The sequence below is a fragment of the Colobus angolensis genome, unplaced genomic scaffold (assembly GCF_000951035.1).
Source record: "Colobus angolensis palliatus isolate OR3802 unplaced genomic scaffold, Cang.pa_1.0 Scaffold98, whole genome shotgun sequence".
Classification (NCBI taxonomy): Eukaryota; Metazoa; Chordata; class Mammalia; order Primates; family Cercopithecidae; genus Colobus; species Colobus angolensis.
Window position 1 is genome coordinate 540,937 of NW_012123820.1, and position 21,277 is coordinate 562,213.

The following is a 21,277-nucleotide window of genomic DNA, read 5'->3' on the forward strand; positions in this document are numbered from 1 at the left end:
CCCCCAAGGGTCTTTTAAAAATCTCCCAGCAGATGTTTGCAAAGTAATCCCTCCCAATACCATGATACATCTATGGGTTGGGGGACATGACATTGTCTGTACCCCATTTAAGAATCATGACAATAGGACCAACATAACGTAGGGACTAAGAACAAGCACCTAGATATCGGATAGGACAGAATTCAGGAGGGCTGTTACTCAAGGTGTGTGTGACCTTGCTGAGTTTCTTAAATTCTGAGTCGATTTTCTTATTTCTGAATTGGAGATCATAAAATATAATGTAAAATTATATGCTATTAAAAAAAATGAGGAAAAACACTTAGCTCAGCATCTGGCACATAGTAGGTACTCAATTAATGTTCCATATAATTCTACCACTGCTACTACTAGGGCAGCTGCTGTCCAGTATGTTGAGGCAGAAAAAAGACTTGAGGAACAGAGAACTGGTCCAACTTACTGAGGAGGAACCTGAGATCCGAAGGCAGAAGTGACTTGCGTAAAGTTACCCAGTTTATAGGGGTGTGAACCAGATTCTAGGGCTACAGATGGTTGGTGTTGTGATTTTTAGACCATACTGAATCGTTGGATTCTGACAGCTTAAGTAAAAATCAGTGAAAATAACCAGGGAAATGCAGTGGCCTAGCAGTCAAAGAAAAATTTAGCTGTGCTTCTCTCCCTCTGTGTAGTCTCCCTAATGTTTTATAAAGTATCAAAGTGCATTGATCGAGGATAAGAAATCTGCTATTACTGCAATCCAAACAAATCCCTTTCTTCAGATCATACAGGGCATGTTCCATTACCTTTGAAACTTTAACTTTTCTCACCCCATAATTTGCCAGGCTGGTCTTCTATTATTGAGCATTTGATCAGGGATGAGGTGTGAATATTATATGGCAATGTATGTACGTACACACACATTTGTATGTAGATTTAGATATATGCATACACATGTGTATATGTGGTATCAAATATGTGTGTATGATACACACACATCCCAGAGATTTATAATCTTTGATCACTTTTTTTAACCTATTTCCAGTGCTATTGTTCTAGTTACTATAGCTACAGGTGAAAAAAAATAGTGATAATAAGCACCCACACACACATATTTGTAATAGAAGACTCAGATGGTCCCTGTAAATGTTAATGTACTTTTAGAAAGTTGAAGAGCTGTGAATAATACGGTTTATATGAGTCTTAAAGGACAATGATCACTTACTGTGAAGGCTGTCATTCAAGGGAACAGCAGAGTTTGACAGGAAACATGTATTAATACAATTAATGTAAAACCTAAAAACTAGAGAAGCACTCTCAGCTTGTCTTCCCTTCCCTCTTGCCATCTTCTTTAAAAAAACAGGATTATTTCTCTTTTCTTATCTCTTTTCCTGGGTTTTTGATAAAGTGTTACTATTTCCACCAGTGGATTTCTTCTCCCTCTTTCTCTGTCTGTCTCTCCCTTCTTCCTCCTTCCACCTCAGTTTTTCTCAGGATGGTGCGGCAGCCCATGGGGTCACACATATACTCACTTGCCAGCAAAGGTCATTTTCCCCCATTCAGTTTCAGTGTTTACCTACCCTATTCTTCCTGATTCTACCTCCTGTTATCCCTGCTTCCTGCTCCAACTTCCTCTCGTGGTTGCTTACAGCTACATCCGTTTCCCAAATCCCACTTCCTAGGTCCTGATTTCTGTGTCCAACTCAGGCCGGCAATCATGCTTCACCTTCTGACTGTCTTCTTGGTATGGCTGCTTCAATGTACCCATCTGATTCTAGACTGTGTCTCCATTCTGACTCATTCTTCAGAGGATTCCCCCGAGACATTTCTCAAATACGCACTACTTCCTCCATTTATTTGGTCACACCTTTTTTTTTTCTTTTAACTTCAATTCTTACTTTTTTCCCATAGAACCAATGGTAATACAGAATAAAATTTTATTCGTAGAATGTATTTTCTGTAATAAAGACAATGGAATGTTCCTTGGTCTGAATTTCAAAAGCAAGTGAATAGGACAAGTTATAATTTAGCTAGGGAAGTAACTTTAGCTATAGTTGCTTTTACTTATTATTTTTCCTATAGCTTCTCAATTGCCAAAAAAAAAAAAAAAGTTCTCCATCCTGAGAAAATATATGCAAAAGGATTTTAATCCAATTTTCTTATCTTTATTTGCTCTTATATTCTGGTCCCTTTGTGGTTTCAAGCAAATTAATTTGTTTTAATTTCTAAGGAGAGATAGGGGATATTTTTGGTTGTTTTTCAATTCACTGAAAATGGGTTTTAGAATAAGCACGTTTTGAAGGAACACTGAGTCTGTCACCTGCAACAATGAAATGTAAGAAAGTCAAGAATAGCATCAACAAATAATTAGACAAAAATTTCAGATTTTTGGACATTTCTGGATCTGAGATGAGATTGCTTGCCTAGCTCCCCTTAACTCTTGGTTTAAAACAAAAACTTCTTAGGTTTTGAACTTCCACAATTACAAAATCAATTTTAAGTATGTATAACTGAGAATACTACGTGACTAGGCAGTCTAAAGAAGACTGAAAAAATTGTAAAGATTCAATTCACTCTGACTCATCTAAATGAGGCAAAGAACTAGGTAATCTCAAACTCATTTCTCTTTCACTTTATTAAAACAAACTCATCTTACAGACAAATGGAATTTTTAATCAGGAGTGAAATTTCCCCAGCCAAGTATTCCGGTCCCTTATTAACTGCAAGTGCAGAATATTTTGAAGGACAAGAAAGACATGCATGGACATGATGCGCTGGGCTGCTCCGGATTCCCCGCCTCAGCTTGTTCTTCTGCAGTCCCTGCAGCGGGTCGGGGTCCCAGTTGGCAAAGCCCTGAAACGCATCTCCATCCCAAACTCCTGAATTCTATGTGTTTCTTTTAAACAGGCTTATTTCCAGGACATATATTGGGAAAGAACATGAAGAGGATGTGTCCTCTTTCCCATCTGAAAATTAACCATTTTAATCTGCCAAATCAGCCCCAACTCCATGAAATAAAGCCCAAATTAAGCAAGGAAGCAATAGTTTCCCACTACTATCATCTTGGACTTATCTCCCCATGTTCTTTTTAAAAAATTAATATTATTTTGGCCAGGCACAGTGGCTCACGGCTATAATCCCAGCACTTTGGGAAGCCAAGGCAGGCGGATCACCTGAGTTCAGGAATTCGAGACCAGCCTGACCAACATGGTGAAACCCCATCTCTATTAAAAATACAAAAATTAGCCAGGCATGCTGGCACACACCTGTAATCCCAGCTATTCGGGAGGCTGAGGCAGGAGAATTGCTTGAACCTGGAAGGCAGAGGTTGCAGTAAGCTCACTGCACTCCACTGTAGTAAGATCACTCCACTGCATTCCAGCCTGGGCAATAGAGTGAGGTTCCATCTCAAAATAGATAAATAAATAAATAATATTATTTTAATTGACCAACCATAATTATATACACCTGGGGTACAATATAGCGTTTTGATACATGTATATGTGTTAGGGTTCTCCAGAGGGACAGAACCAATAGAACATACGTATATATAAAAGGGAATTAATTAGAGAGAATTGGCTCACGCTGTTACAAGGTGAAGTCCCTTGATAGGCTGTGTGCAAGTTGGGGAAAGAGAGAAGCTGGTAGTGGCTCAGTCCAAGTCCAAAGACCTCAAAATTGGGGAAGCTGAGCATGCAGTCTTCAGTCTGCAGCCCAAGGCACGTGAGCCCCAAGGAAACCACTGGTGCAAGTCCCAGAGTCCAAAGGCTGAAGAATCTGAAGTCTGAGGTCCAAGGGTGAGAGGAGCAGAAGCAAGCATACCGCACAGGAAGAAGAAACTCAGCAAACAAACTTATCCCACCTTCTCCTGCCTACTTTGTGGGTGCCCACCCACACTGAAGATGGGTCTTCATCTCCTTGTTCACCGTCTCAAATGTCAGTCTCCTCTGGCAACACCCTCACAGACACTCAGAAACAATACTTCACCAGACATCCAGGCATTCCTCAATCCAATCAAGTTGACATCTAACACTAACCATCACAGTATACAATGTGGAATATTACATTAAGCTAATTGACATATCCACCATCTCACCTGCTTATCATTTTTTTGCAGTAAGACATTTGAAGTTTACTCTAAATTATTTTGAATCACATTTTCTCATGGTAGTTTTGTTTTTTATTTTTTGCAGAACTTCCATACTATTTTCCATAATGCCTGCCCTAATTTATCTTCCTACCCATAAGCTTCTCTTTTCTCCCCATCCTTGCCAACATTTATATTTTGTCTTTTTGACAACAGCCATTTAAACAGGTATAAGGTGATATCTCATTTAATTTTGCATTTACCAGGTGGTTAGCAATGTTGAACAGTTTTTCATATACCTGTTTGCCATCTGCATGTCTTCTTTTGTGAAATGCCTATTTAGGTCCTTTGCCATTTATTCAGGTTATCTATTTCCTTGCTATTGAGTTGTTTGAGTTCCTCACATATTTTGGAAATTACCTTTTATCAGATGCTTGGTTTGCAAGTATTTTCTCTATTCCATAGGAATGGGAGATATCTTCACTCCATTGATTGTTTCCATTCTCACCATTTTCTTAGATGATTCATTTATTCATTAATTAATGTAACAATAATTGAGAATCTACTATATACCAGTCACCATGCTAAGTTCTTGGTAATATGTTGGTAAGTAACATAGATACGATTAGCTATCCCGAGCTTCCTAGAGAATGGGGTAGAAGCCCGCAGAACTTCTGTCTCCCTGCAAATTCTTCTTTTTGCTTTTGCAGATGCCACCTGGTGTCTTCAACCTCTTTAGAGCTATTTTTATGGGGTTACTCTTGCCTCCTCTGCCTGGGCCCTGGAAATGGCTTGCCATTGACACTACCAAGTGGTTCAATGCTTTTCTCTCCTTGAGAACTACTGTCTCCCCCTGGGTATCCTGTGGCTCCTATTGTTAAGTGACACTGTTGCTTGGGCTACCCAAAGCTATTTCCAACCCTCTTCTATCATGATGCCTCCAACCACAGGGGCTATAGAGTCAGATATATACTTTCTTAGCTTCCTTTTACCCTCCCAGCCTAGATGTAAGCAGAGATTCCCTGGAGGGAATTCAGGGGAAGCTTGCCTCTTTGATTAAAAAGGGACACCTGCAACTGGTAAGCACTTCCAAGTTTCTTCTTCATGCCTCAAAAGCAGAAGTAACAGCTATAATTTCAGCACTTAATTGTGAGCATGAGGAGACAACAGAAGCACAAAGATGCTCACCTTGACCTCACTGAGCCACTGAAACGACACCAGCCACCTGTATTTCAGGACTTATGATGATGTGAGAAAAAAAACTTCTATTATTTAACTCCTATCATAAAACCCAATGTAGTTGGGTTTTTTGTTTCTTGCAGCCAAACGCAATTCTTACCAATGTATTGCCATTGCCATGATCAGAGCCAAAACTGCCTCTGTGTCTTAGGGGTTTAGTGAATCTTTCTATTTTTGTGCTGCCCAGAACATGACCTCACAGTCTTACTCGGTCCTGTTGAAGTCTACAAGCACATCAGTATTCTCATGGTTATTTGGAGCCCATCAACTTTTATTTTGATTGTTTGCTTAGAGTCCTAAGCCAAATTGCCTTGTGAAACTGGGTGTGAAAAGTGAGTGCAGCAGTGTGAGAACAGCAGTATGTATAAATACTACACCAGTAAGTACTACATAAATGGCCACTTTAGCTCTCCCAAACCCCAGGCCAATGCAGTAACATATATGCCAATCCATTTCAAATAGGGTTATGGCAACTTACCTACTGAATACTTGGTTAGTATTTGCGGAAGGCATCCACACATACCCCCCTACATTTTAACTCCCAAGAATGTGGATATTAGTTTCAAGCTCTGGAGGTATATGTGCAAACAATCTCAGATCACTAAGATCATTCATTCTAGGCCAGGCGCGGTGGCTCAAGCCTGTAATCCCAGCACTTTGGGAGGCCGAGACAGGCGGATCACGAGGTCAGGAGATCGAGACCATCCTGGCTAACATGGTGAAATCCCGTCTCTACTAAAAATACAAAAAATTAGCCGGGCGAGGTGGCGGGCGCCTGTAGTCCCAGCTACTAGGGAGGCTGAGGCAGGAGAATGGCACGAACCCGGGAGGCGGAGCTTGCAGTGAGCTGAGATCCAGCCACTGCACTCCAGCCTGGGTGACAGAGCAAGACTCCGTCTCAGAAAAAAAAAAAGATCATTCATTCTAGAGGAGAATCACATTTAAATGAATATATGTATTCATATATAATATATTCATAAATATATAAAATATATATTCATATATAATATATTCATAAAATACATATTTTTTGAGATGGAGTCTCTGTCACCTAGGCTGGAGTGCAGTGGTGCAATCTCACCTCACTGCAACCTCCACCTCCTGGGTTCAAGCGATTCTCCTGCCTCAGCCCCCTGAATAGCTGGGATTACAGGCATGTACCACCACACCCAGCTAAATTTTTCATTTTTAGTAGAGATAGACTTTCACCATGTTGACCAGGCTGGTCTCAAACTCCTAAGCTCAAGTGATCCACCCACCTTAGCCTCCCAAAGTGCCAGGATTACAGGCATGAGCTACCACCAGGCCTTAAATGAATATTCTAAACTTCACAGTTATTAACTCTTTATTTCCTTCTGTTACTAAATGAAAGTGTTTTTCTATCATAGGAAGATCTCTTGATATGTGCTATTAATCCCATCTCCTCCCACTTTCTCAGAAACTTTCTCCTCTAGACAACACCCATTGTCCCCTATATAACTTCAACCTCTCTTTCTCTACTAGACACTTTTCATTATCATCTATACATACTATTGTGTCTCCTATCTTAAAACATATATACACAAATTTTACTGAACTACAGATTTCCAACCAAAATCTTATCTACTCTCCCAGTAACAAAATACATAGCTATAGCTTCAATTTCTACTTCCTTCTACTACTGACTTCTCAGCCCACTCCAAACTAGCTTCTGTTCTTACCTCTCAGTTTCTAGCATTAAGTCACTAATGATGTGCATGTTGCCAAGTCAATGACAATATTCATGTCTTTCCTATTTAACCTCTCAGCATCCTTTGTAACAGATTTCCACTCCTTCCTGCTAGTAATAGTCTCTTTCCTTGCTTTCTATTTTTCCATGTCTGTTTACTTCTGTTGTTTTCCCTGATTATCGTTAGGCCTCTTTGGAGACTTCTCCTCTACCTAAACTTTTCATGTAGACCTTTTATCATGACTCAGCCTTGGACCTTCTTCTCTTTCATATTTTCAAACATCATCTCTCATATCTTATGAGATAAGGTGAGCTTATCTATTCTCACATCTTTAAACATTATCTAAAGTCAGTAGTTTTCAAAATTATATCTCCAGCCTAGACCACTCTTCTGAGTGAGAGACTTATAGGCCCAAATGTTTATAGTATTTCCATTTTGGATACTTGGATGTGTTAGAAGAATTTCAAATACAGCATGCCCCAAAATAAATGTATTATATTTAACCAACTTGCCCCAAAACTGCTTCTCCTCTAGAGTTCCCTATCATAATAAGTGGTACCCACATCCTCCCAGATGCTCCAGTTAGAAGCTTGTGATCCAACCATAACCGATATCTCCCTTCACTATCTACCCCCAAAAAATCAGCCACCAAATCTAGTTTACCCCACCTTCTAAATCTATCTGTTTTCCAGTGAACGTCACCATCTTGTCTCAACCAGACTACTCCAGTTACTTTCTGGCTAGTTATCTCTAACCCACTTTTCCTTGCCTCAATCCCATTTTTCACATGGCAGTGAGAGTAATTGTTTAAAATGTAAATCTAATCAAATCATGCCTCTGCTAAAACCATGTAGTGGCTCCTCAGTACTAAGTATTAAATCCAAAATCCTTTGTATTTCCTGAGAAAAACAAGCTCTTTCTTGCCTCCAGCCATTACATGTGCCTCTGCCAGGAATGCTGTTTGCTCCACACTGTGCACAGCTAACTCTTACTCATCTTTCAGGTATGAGTTTAATTACTACTTTCCTTTTAAAAAAAAATTCTCCTGATTAGATTAGAAATACGTTAGGTTCCCTATTTACTTTCATGCCACCCTGTGATTTTTCAATTATAGAACTTGTCGCCTTAGTAATTAAATCCTACTTGTGTGATTATCCAGTAGGAAGACTCTAACTAAATAATGGAAGCTCCATGAGGGTAGAGACTGGGAATAATTTTCTCACTAAGGTATTCTCAATGGCTAGCAGACAGGAATAGTAAAGCTCAATAAGATTTGTTGGATGTGTAAACTGAATTTTATATACTTCCATCTTTAAGATTTATATTGACTTTCTGTTCTGTTCATAGACATACTTGATTTAACTATGACTACTTATGTTTTAATTGTGATCATTATTCGATTATGACATATTTACACTTTAGAAGTATTTAATTATGAAAAAGAATAAATTTCTAAAATCTAAAAGAAGTTCTGGATTTTTCTAAGAAGTCCATTTTAGGAACAGCATTTCATTTTTCACGAAGACTACTAGCCAGTCAATTGTCATGTATTTATAAAAAGAAAAAAAAGATAAAAGATAAAAAATCAAAAATCAACCAATTCAGTACAATTGGTGCCCATCAAGGTTGAAAATATAGAATAACCTCTCTCACTTTCTTGAGGTATTTTCTAAATTGAACGAAATGTTACTAGTAAATCTAGAGCTGTAAGATTAAGTAAGAAAAGAAGTTGAAGAGTGACACTCCAAAAATTTTCTCCAGTAATGTTTTAATACAAGGACCTAAAGGCCACTCTGTGCCTCTGAGGTCCATTATGAATATATGTGGGAATAGAATGATTAACATATAATCAGAGACTATGGGAGGAAAACCCTTGAAAGAGAACAAAGACTAATGAAGACTTGAATTCTGAGAAAGCCCAAATTCTCAAGGGTTCTGATCTATTGGCATAAGAATATTATGGCAGACAAAAAGTAAGAGGAAGAAGTAATTAGAGCAGATTTCTTAACCGCAGCACTACTCATATTTTGTGCTGGATAATTTTTTGTTACAGGAGGTAATCCTGTGCAATGTAGGATATTTAACAGCATCCCAAGTCTCTGCCCAGTACGTGCCAACAGTAAACCCACCCACCAATCCCCAAATAGTAACACTCAAAAGTGCCTCCCATGCATTGCCAAATGTACATGTACCAGGGTGGGGTGGGAGGGTAAGTGGGCAAAATTGTCCCTGGTCGAGAGCCACTGAATTGGAAAAAGTCAAATGAATTTCTCGATTCAAAAGTGCAAAAGGACACAGGTTTTCAATCATTTACTGATTTCTTGACTCGTATATTTATTCATTCATTCATTTGACCAGACACAATACTAGGCACGATGTTTCAAATATGAGTACAGCACAGTTTGGGTTAGGAGCTGAAAGTCTATAAAGGGACAAAAAGCCCAAAAGTCTTAGAATGTATTGTGGATTTGCAGTTATGTGAGGTGTAGGTTTTAAATGAGGAATCAAAATTAACCAATAATGGTCCTAACCTTGCTCGAAATTCACAGTACACCTTGCTATGGTGGATATCGTAAATTAGTATTCAGCATCCAGTTCATCTTCCTAGAGTGCCTTCCTGACCTGCACCAGTTGGACTGATAAAACTACCTTGCCCAGAATCCCTTGCTGCCAGGTTTCTGTTGCATAAGGTTGAATCCACAAGTGAGGAAAAGTCTATCTTCCTGCTGCTTGCTGCTCAGAGGCACAGTCCTGGAGACTCTGGGTTTTCTCCAACTGTGTCCCAATGTCTGGTCTTCAGCTCTGTGGGCATCCAGAGGTAGGTACAGTGGGGATAGTAGTGGTTTCCTGGTCCCTGAATGACAGCTATGACACCATGCTTTTGAACTCAAAACCAAACAGGTCAGTAGTGGACTCTTAAGCTGACCTCCCTGTTTTGACAGAGGCAGCAGCATTGCTATCTCTGGAACTTATCCTGGACACATTCAGCCTTAAACCTCTAGCATTCTGATGAACGTATATAGGCCTGATTCTTTGTATTATAATTCATCATGCTTAAAATAGATAGAATGAGTTCTGTTTTTCTTTTTTTCTTCCAAACTGAGCCTTGCAACTGTATACAACAAACTGTAATAGCTCAGCAAATCAACCACACACAGTGTGATCACACACCCCCAGTATGGAAATGGATCATAGTTTCTTCAGTTAAGCACCAGATGAAGAATTTGGCTTTCATTTAGGGGCCATGCTGCATGAAAAATATGTTTGCTTTTGTTTGTGTGTTGTTAAATCGATGCAAGTGAAAATATAAGATTGCACTGTAAGTGCAGTGCCAGAGATAAGCACAGGATGCAATATGGAGGTGGTGCACAGTCAGGGAGGATTTTTTAAAGAAGTGATGTCTGAGCCGAGTCTTGAAGTGTGAGTAGGAGTGAGCCAGGAAAATTGCATTTGAGGATGAGGAAAAGGAAAAATCAGTCTAAGCAGAAGATGTGTATTAGGTACAAAAGGTTGAGAAGGCATAGTCTATTTACAAAGGTAAAAATTGTTCAGTATAGCTGGATTATATGATGAGAGGTAGGGAGTATGCAGAGATTATTTGGAGAGCAGAAACAAGACATAACTTCCACATTTTCTGGAGTCTAAGAGGTCATTGGTTATAAGACACACCATCCATTTTATAAGAGTTTTCAAGGGAAAAATAGAAGCACTACCCTAAATGTCACATTTATTTTAAAACTAATTAAAAATATCATTCATTTATCCATCTAAACTCTTCTCAATACCTAAATCAGAATTTGCATTCAAATCTTCTTGATAAGTAGAAAGAGTATAGAGATCCTTCTAAATCACTTTCAGTCATTTGGCAGTTGTATTTAGCTTCTCACCAGTGCCTGTGGTCTTGACTTCTTTTAAGATTGACAGTAAATTTCAAACCATATCAAATTATATTAGAATTTCTTCCTCCGCATTTCCTATTTGGTTAAACTCAGTTTTGTTTTTTTGCATGATTAAATTACCTATTATAGGTCAAACAGCTTCTCTTAAAAGTTAGCTGGATGGCCGGGCACGGTGGCTTACACCTGTAATCCCAGCACATTGGGAGGCTGAGGCAGGCAGATTACTTGAGATCAGGAGTTCCAGACCAGCCTGGTCAACATGGCGAAACCCCGTCTCTACTAAAAATACAAAAATTAGTGGGTGTGGTGGCACATGCCTGTAATCCCAGCTACTCAGGAGGCTGAGGGATGATAATTGCTTGAGCCTGGGAGGCAGAAATTGCAATGAGCCAAGATCATGCCACTGCACTCCAGCCTGGGCAAGAGTGAGACTCTGTCTCAAACAAACAAACAAACAAAACACAAGTTAGCTGGCAACTTTTAACATTTTGATATTCCATAACTGAATAAAGGACCTACATAATTTCAAATCAACCACACCAACTTCTTCCTCCTTTGAAAAGTCTATGATCTGATGTAAAAGACTTGGCAAGTTCAACACTCTTAAATGCCATTACCTGGTGTATGACAGGCAATCACCTATGTATAGAATTTATTTCCATTTCAGTGCTATATCATAAAGACATCTTTTTGCAAAAATTCTAAGCAAAAAAAAAATGGGGATCCAAATTAAATTTAAATTGAACAACTTGTTATCAATGCACAAAGCTCAACTAGAAGTGACAGTAGAATGAAGAGATACTCTGATACACATCTTAGTTCACATATACTCAACAAATAACAACTACCACAACTCCACAACACTCTCCTCTGCTTGGGAACTCTGACTGTAAGAGCTTTCCTGTCTTCAGAAATGGTAAGACATAAAGAGGAAAAAAAATAAATAAATAAACCTCAGGCAAATTGGGGTCTGAAAGAAAGTCCAAGGTGGGCCCCTTGCATACAAAAAAAAAACTTCCTCTCTTTCCCCTTCAGACCAGGAGATACGGAATGTGGACAAGACTGAGCAGAAAGATTATTTTGGATGAGAGATGGGAGTGGAAAACAAGAAAAAGAAAGCAGAAGTCTTTTGTTTTGATATAAGGGGTGATTTTATTGAAGCAAACAAACAAACTTACTACTACCACACCCATGGGATACTCAGATATGCAAATAATACGTGGTTTCTTTAATCCCTAAAACATGCCTAATCTTTCTCTTAAACTACCATTCTGCTAAGTAATGGCAGCAATTTAAACTTGTTATTTTATAGTATTTTGATTTTCTGGTTAAATTATCTTCACTCATTTTAAACATTCAATCTTCCAACATTTTGTTTCCCTATCCAACTACCTTGAAAATCTCCTTCCGATGACTCAGCTTTATGTCTTTCAGATTTCTGCTGTACCCTTTCTTGTCTCTAAAATGTCATTTTGAATATAGAGTATGGGGAAGTGTGTGGCTCATGTAATTTCCAGACAGCAGGGGTTGAAAGGTCCTCTAATCCCTATTGTGTCCTCTGCTATCTCCTATATCTTTTAGCCCTATCTCTGCCTTCTCTAGTGTAATATTTCACACACACACGTACGCACACACAGGGCTGGCTCTAAACCTTACAGGGGCAGAGCTTAGGTTGTCAACCCTGCAGCCCTTGTCTCAAGCCACTTTAGCCCCTCCTCCACAGCAACAACCCCACTACACACTGGCAAGCCCTCCAGCCAGCCTCTCGGGGGATTCTAGGTTCCTCATCAAGGATATGAGAAAATATTTAGGTCCTAGCCACAGCTGAGGAATCGAGAGTGGCTTGGGAAATTTGAATTGTGGAATTTCTTCAGGCCACCTTGCTGAGCTTTTGAGTATGTTTTGATGCAGTCACTCCCAGTTTGGTGTGGGGTGGCCTCTGAGGTATCTTCTTCTTGAGTTCCACATGTAGAGAAAGGCAAAAAGCCCCAAGTAGAGGGTGCTTCCTCCATTTCTCTGACACCCTACATCTCTATTGTCCAAGCCAAAGCCTGGAAAGGGATGAGCAGTCTCACTCTTCAAGACACAGGAGGAGTAAGCTGGGAGTGGAGAAATATGATGAGTTCAACTGTAGGTATTCTTATCTTCTGAGTGTGAAATGTCTGTGGTACATCAAAGAGGAGCTGCTCATTGGACACTTTGATATGTGGGTCTGGAGTTTAGACAGGGATTGAGGCTAGTAAAACAGATTTGAGAATATTTGCAATATTAATGATAGTCAAAGACATGAGAGTGGCTGAGCTCACTCCCCCAAAAAGGTGTGTAAATTACAAAGAGAAAAGGAATGAAAAAGAGACCTGGTTACATTAAGATTTAAAGAATGCACAGAGAAAAAGGAGCAAAGATCGAAAATAAACATCCATAGAAGTGAAGAGATAGAGAAAAAAAGGAGAATCAATGTCATAGAATTATAAAGTAAGGCATCTACTTTTTATTTATTATTTATTTTATTACTTAATTTTTTTTTTTAATTTAAAAGTTAACATAAGTATACGCTTTATAGTATTCCCCCTTGTGGGGTGTTGGGGACCAGGGACCTGGAGTTGGTTTCATTCAGACTTTTCATCCGCTAACCTGATCTAAGTTTTCAAGATCCACTCTTCTGTGGGTACTGAAAACTGGGGGAAGGAGGGACTTCTTCATGAAGTGAATTGGACAGAAGCTGGGTTTCAGTAAAGGCTTGCACAGGGATAGGCAATAACACTCCTGCTGGACAGTCAGCAGGCAAAGTCCTAGCATGGCCAAGGGAAGTCCTCACTGGGCTCCAATGGGAAAGGCAACTAGCAGAGTCCCTGGGTGCAAGGACACTGACCTCACTCTCCAAAAGCCCTTGGACACTTGACAATGTCTCCCACAGTGGTCCTCCCCTGAGACTGTCCTCATTCCTGGCTGGATTGGCCCTTTCTGGTCCAGCCATTTTCTTCTCATCCCTATAACCTCTCTGCCCACTTCTTCAGTCTCTCTGCCTCTCCAATATAGATTTAGGAAGATGTTTTTCCTTTGAGGAGTCATGGGAAGAAAGCACTGCTCTCACTTGTGATGTTTCCCCAAGGAACCGTAGGGTTTTTTAGACCAAAACCAGGAAGATATTTTTGGTTTCTCTTTCCACCTTGTCATGTCCTTCCCCTGAGGCGATGAGCTCAAAGAACCTAGTTGCTTGAATTAGGAAGTGGGAGGGGATGTCAAAGGAGATGAAAGGGAAGAAAAATGTTCTATCAGTAGAAAAACATCATTTACTATATAAAATATTACACCGACACCAAAAAAAGCTGGATACTGTTAAAAAGATGAGTTGGATATAATGCAATAAGAACACTATTTGCCTAATGGGATATAGTGACAAAGGCCAATAGACAGTGGTGTAGACTAGGACCTTACTTTCCTTCTGAAGGAGAAGTTAAGATATATAGATAGGGGTAATAAGTATTAAATTCTTACTGAGGTAGATTTTTCCAGGGCCTCAATGACCCCTCTACACCCAAAATAAATTTGTTATTTTGGACTGGACAATGACTCTTTCTGAGCTTCAGGGTACCATTTAGAATTCAGATTTGTATTATGATAATCAAGAGTCAGATCATAGATGGAAAAGTTTTATCAGTCAGTATTGACCAGTTTCATATTGTTAGTTCAAGCAAATGTGGCTGTTGATTAGTCCATGGAAACTTTTTCCCATCCTCAGGTTCAGGTGGAATAACTGACCAGGCCACAGGCCCACAATTGAAAAGGGTAAAAGTGGCACCTAACAATGATATGTCCAACTCTGACCTCATCCTTCACCACACCCCAAGGTGTTAGACTCCTTATAAAGAGAGATTAGGGAATGATTCAAGTTCTTCTTACATATCACTGTCTATATATTTTTGAAACCTTGTCTTCCTACTTCAATTATAGGTTTTTGGCCAGTGTTACTTTTTATATAGCATTGATTTGTATTTCAAAACAAATATTAGAAATAATCACCTATATCGCAGAGAAAATATTCTAAAATGCAGAAATGTGAGGAAAATATAATCTTCTGAGTATAGTCCTCTTAATTAGAAGCAAACGTGGTGTAATGGGTAGGAACACTGACTCTGGAGCCAGGTCTCATGGACTAACATCACAACGTTACTAGCTAGATAACTTTGGGCCTAATATATATCCTCTCTGTGCCTCAATTTTCTCATCTGAAAATTTCAAAAACAATTTTGGCATTATATTATTGTTAAAACACTAAAGTTTTTAGGACACTGCCTGCCACATACTAAACACTCAATAAATGTTAAATATTGACTACTGTTTTACACTTTTCAAAAGTTTCAGTTTGCTACTTAACTTTTTGTCTTATCATTTTCCTCAAGGTCCATCTTTAATGCCAAAGATAATAATTAAGTCATTGATAATGATGATAACGCAAGTGATGAGAATGAGTTCTCAATAAGTCTAAAGGGAAGTTTTTGGTCAAGAGTTTCTTGCAAACCTTGGAAAGATATTATTACAGAATCTGACCCCTACTCTGATGGAGACAAAACTTCAACTCTCAATAGCCAATTTGATTCACATTGTAATTTGCTCAAACAATCTTATTACATAATACAGTTCACTCTCAAAATGTTCATTTCAGTGGCTACAGGAATATATAATTTGTCATAAGACCTATTATTTTCATAACAAGATAGGAAATCAATTAAATTAAAAAATTCATTACAGTTAAAAAATAGGAATTAGTATTAGTCTGGCATCATCAAACCTTTCTTTAAAAAAAAGAGGTTTTCTGACAATGTCAGAGGGGAGTAAAAATGGACTAGATCATTGAGTCCAAGGTTAGAGATTATGGTCAGGGTGCTACTTTAATGAAATTTATTATTATAAATGAAAACAGAGTATAGGATTTTTTAACACAGAGGAATAACCACTCTGGCACTTTAGCCCAAAAGGCTAAAGAGAAATATCTTTAATATTAACCTAATATTGTGACCTCATTATACCTTAGTCAGTGTAATCCTTAGCCATTAGCTGAGATATAGATTTTTGTACATGAAGGTATTGTTCTCTCTGTGAAAAAAGTGCCTGTAGAAACATTTCAAACATTTCAAATAATTTATTATAAAAGCTTTCTGGCGAAGCTGTGGGGTAGTGGTAAGAATGTGGAGGTAGGGAGAATGCTATTTTTAAGACTCTAAAATGACTTTCTGATGCTGAGTATAAAATAGCCTGATTTGAACTTCGAATTTCCAGAAGGATTTCTTGTTGAAACAGGACGAAGTTCTCTCTTAAGGAATTCTATATTTAAATTAAAAGATCAAGGTCATGGCTGGGTGAAGTCAAAGTATGGAGGAAAACAGGAAATAGCTATATTTGTGCAGTGTAAGGAAATATGCAATATATGTATATTTATGCATGTATATATTATGTATGTATGTGTATGTGTGATGTATGATATGTATAATTTTGTCTGCAGTATGCATGAATGTGCATATGTATATGTATGGCTGTGTCTATTATGTATGCATATGTATGTGTGGCAGTATGTACATCCTGTGGAGAGCCAGCCAGATCCACCCTTTATGACCCAGGCATACACTTAGCCAGCTTCAAAGGAGACTAGTTGCAGACTAGTCACAGCTCAGGTCTCTCTGCCAATTGCCACCAGGGAAAGGGAGATGACTTGGTCAAGTTTGTACCCCTTGCTGAGAGAAGTCCCTAACCAGTGACTAATCAGTGTGTAGGTATAAAAACCAGACCTCTTTGCCTCAATTTGGAACAACTCTAAAGGACAATCCCAGCTCCATAGCCCCCCTGTGATATGAGCTGTCTTTGTTGCATGAACATTGCTTTCCTCACTCCCTCATAGGGGTTGTTCAGGAGAGCATGCCACCATAAACTTCCCAAAGATAAATCTCCATCTCAGAGTCTGTTTTCCAGGGAACCCAAACTAAGACATTAGTATTTATTATTTAGTATTACTTATAACAAAATGTTCATTAACTAATTCATAAATGTTGAAGAGAGATAAATGTGGGATGGAGTCCTGAATTTAGCTAAACTATTCATTGACACATACAAGTAAATAACTAAGATGGTGCTTTATGATTTTGTCAGCCTGATAGCTTTTGTGTCTTCTCTGAGGGCAGATTCCCAGACAACCGTCTGAATCATTTTTTGAAAGGCTTTCAATCCAGTTATGTTCATCATGCCTTCTAACCACCTAGACTACTACCATCACTGCCTTTCGAAGACAGTAGTTTTGGGGTTGGATGACCCTTTGAGAGTAGAATTTAAATGAAGACCAGGCAGATAACATTGCAAGGAAGGATATTTAAGATGATAGAACAGCATGCCTTTCCAATATACTGATGAATAATGTGTGGTACTTTAGATGAGCTATAGGTGTCAGAGAAATCCAGCAAGTTGTCATCAGAACATGTCAACCATTGAATCTAAGTTGAGAGCAGGCATCACTTAGAGATCATAGCGGGTAAGCAATTGACATCAAAGACATCCAGAAGCAACACAGTCGTGGAACTGAGGTTCAGAGCTAGGTTCCAACATGGTGCACATGGAAAAGGTCTGGGCTGAAATTTGGTAGGAATATAAGTATGTAAAAAAGAGTTACCATTTGATTCTCCCCTAAGTTCCTCAATATTTTGGTTTCCCACTATTTCCTCCATGTATTTCCATCATAGTAGTAATCACCTTTTAAAAAATGTTGACAATTTATAATTTTTTGAGAATATTCTTATGGGGAGAAACCAGCTTCCACTGCTGCAGATCCAGCTTCTCAGAGACTAGAACATGGGCATAGGCCAGCAGCTTGGTCTCAAACAAGGCAGAGCCTGGTTGCCAAAACTCAGACATAAAGACAAACAGCAAGATTGAATAGATCCTTAATCAAGTTGTAAGAAGAGGACTGATTGGTTGATTTCAGAGCCTAGGGTGGGGTTGAACCTACAGTTAGGGATCAGGAAATCTCAGTTATGAAGAAAAGAAGCACATGAGGACAGTGAGCCAGGAATAGCACTGCAGTAGGATGGGGGCAAGACCAGAGATAGTAACTGTCAAGTATTAGTGGGTGCTATGGTCTGAATGTTTGAGTTCCACCCAAATTCATGTGTCGAAAACTAAGCACAAATGTGATGCTATTAGGAGCCTTTGGCAGTGATTAAGAATGGAATTATTGCCCTTATAAAACAAGCCCAGAGAGCTGCCTTTCCTGCTTCTGCCATGTGAAAACACAGTGAAAAGACACTGTCTATGAGCCAGAGTGGGCCCTCACCACACAATGGATCTGCTGGTACCTTGATCTTGAACTTCCCAACCTCTTGAACTGTGAGCAATAAGCTTCCTTGTTTATAAACCATTCAGTCTATGGTAGTTCATTATATCAGCCCAAACAGACTAAGAAAAGGGGAGAGTGGTATTTCATAAAAGAGAAAATCATTATTGCAAAAAAAAGAAAGAAAGAAAGAAAGAAAGAAAGAAACTACAGGTACAGAGGGAAATGAGAATGTATACATTCCACGTAATGCTTTTGAAAAATAACATTACTCACAAGCATGCAAAGTAGGCCTGTTCCTTCACATGTAAACCTCTGAAGGCTTTCATTAAAGATTTAGAATATGTTCTCTACACTTATTCATCAACCTACGCAGGTTTAGCCCCATTAGCTTTTACCCCTGTGGTTCTGACAAACCCCAAAATTATATCAAACCTAATCTACATTGGTCTAAATGTATCTTAAGAGATCAACTCAGATAATGATGACAGTATCTTATAGGCATTTTATACCTGATAAAACTTGATTATACATTATCTCACTTGAAGAATGTTATGTACTATTATCATCATTTTATAGATGTGAAAATTGAAGCTATAAGTGATATTTTAAGAGGCATCTTGCCAGGAAGTATCAAAACCAGGACACAAATAGGTCTCTAGACTTCTAGATTAATTCTCATCACACCATTCTGTAGAAACTCTTAAACCTAGAACACCAAGACAGAGTCAGATATCCTGTTCATAGTTCATAAATGTTCATTAAAGGAACCTTCTATGACTACCATTATTGACCTGTGACATGACATTTTCTTCCACTTAGTGGTTTGCTAGACCTAAGCATATGAGGTTACCTTTGGGGGCTCAGGTTCCAACTATAAAAAAAGATATTTGAATAGACATTTTATAAGATTCTTTCAGGGTATAAGATCTAACAGGTTTTATCTCCAGTAAATGATGCACAAACCTGCACCATCTGGTAGCCTGTAGCAGTGTAGAGTGTGTGTGTGTGTGTGTGTGTGCGCGCGCGCACGCGCGTGTGTGTGTATCTGTTGGCACAAAAGATTTTCTCTACTGATTACATCCAAAAGGTTGCTTTTTAGAAGCAGTTTTCATATTTTTACCAGTTTTCATATGAGCTCTGAGAGGTTCAACTATGTTTATATTAAGTTAATCCAACAGGAATTCTCTGCTATTTATGAAGGGATATTTGATGGTTCAAAACTTGCCTACATTTCTTATCTCCACAGATATTTTTCCTTCCTATACATTTTCTCATGTATATTTAGGTGTATACCTAGTTAACTGATGATTTTCTAGTCCTAGTTAATTAAGGTTTAACTTTTATGACTGTTAATAATCAGTTACCACTAATATTGATGCAAACTGTGACACAGAGTTCAAGGAAACTTATGGAGATATATGCAGGTTTGCATTTACAAATCCAATTGTGTTATAAATGTAATTACTCTTAATTACAATGATATATGTTTACACATATAAATATATGAAAAGTAGAACACTTGGTACATATGGGTTTACAGTTTACAGCTTTCTTTCACATACATCCACAGAACATTTTGTGCAATATTTATGTGACCTTTGAGTCATCCTCACTTATTTCTTTGCCTAGGCTATTGAGTGGCTCTGACTGTCATACATTCTTTCCTCTGGTATGTTACAAACACAGCCCACAAACTTTAGAAATATGCCTACCACCCAAAAAAGCCAGCTTGATGTTCAACAAAAATCTAAAAATGGAGACTAAGTGACCTCAGTTATGTGAAGTATCTAAAATTTCAAAGTAATTCAATTCCATATGCAGACTAGATCATTTGTCTTTTTTAAAAAGCAGATGTACAAAGAAATCATTTGATTGAATCTCCTTATCTGTAAAGTATCCTTTTCGACAATCATGAAATTTTAGCTTCAGAAGAGATTTCAGAAAACTGCTGAAAATATGGATTAGGAAAAACTAGGTTGTTTCTGCTTAATTGTTACTCTTTGTTTCTTTTGATGAAAGTGTGTTCGTCCCAACAAATCACTTAATACAGAGAAGAATGCAAACTCTTAATGTTAAGCGGATGGTCCTAACTGTATAGGGAACTGTGTTCCTGCTCAGCCAGGAACGGAGATTGACTTTTAGCCTACTAATTACTGAGTATGAGAGATTGGACTGCTCAAGCTGACATCATTTTATTTTCATATACTCTATTATTCTTGGTATACATGTTTGTTTTCAATCAATTTTTTTCCTCTTTTGACCTGTTCTTTTCCAGCCACCACTTACCATTATTTTATATTGCCTTTTTCACAGATTCTTTAATCTAATATCCTTATTTCTGAAGACTTGAATATTTATGAAGGAAGTTTTTACTAAGAGTAATATATCAATCCACATTTGAGCTTTTTCTTTTATAAGATGTATTTAACAATTTACTTTGACAGCCTGCTAATGAATTACTGAAGTTCTACTTTAGTTTATCCTAATTATTGTTTCATAATCTGATTTTTATTTTGTTTCTACTTCACTTTCTTTGATTCTTCTATTAACTTTTCATGACAATATACAATAAATTTAGAACACAATAAAACTGAGTGACAACAAGATCAGTACCACATACATAAACTCTGTTCTGAAAAGTCAAATAACCACACAGCTTTATTTAATAGAATAATTACACCATAAAGTAATATTCTCTGTCAACACAAGGGATAAAAATAGCCCATTTATAAGTCCAAATGATTGTTTTCCTAGGGTCCATTTTGTAAGGTCTTAAAATATAAAAACAAATCTTTTAATATCTTTCTGAAAACCAAAACTAGTATGTAAGTTAATTACTTATTTATATAGGCATTTGAACACATCTAAAAGCTCAACACATAATAAGACAGAAATAAATGGCTTTTATCGTATCACAAAGATAGAATTATTTTACTGCTTTACTTAGTCGCTACTAAAATGAATTTCTCTATTATGTCATAAACTGGGCCAAGACACCATTATGGTGTATGTGTGTATATATATATAT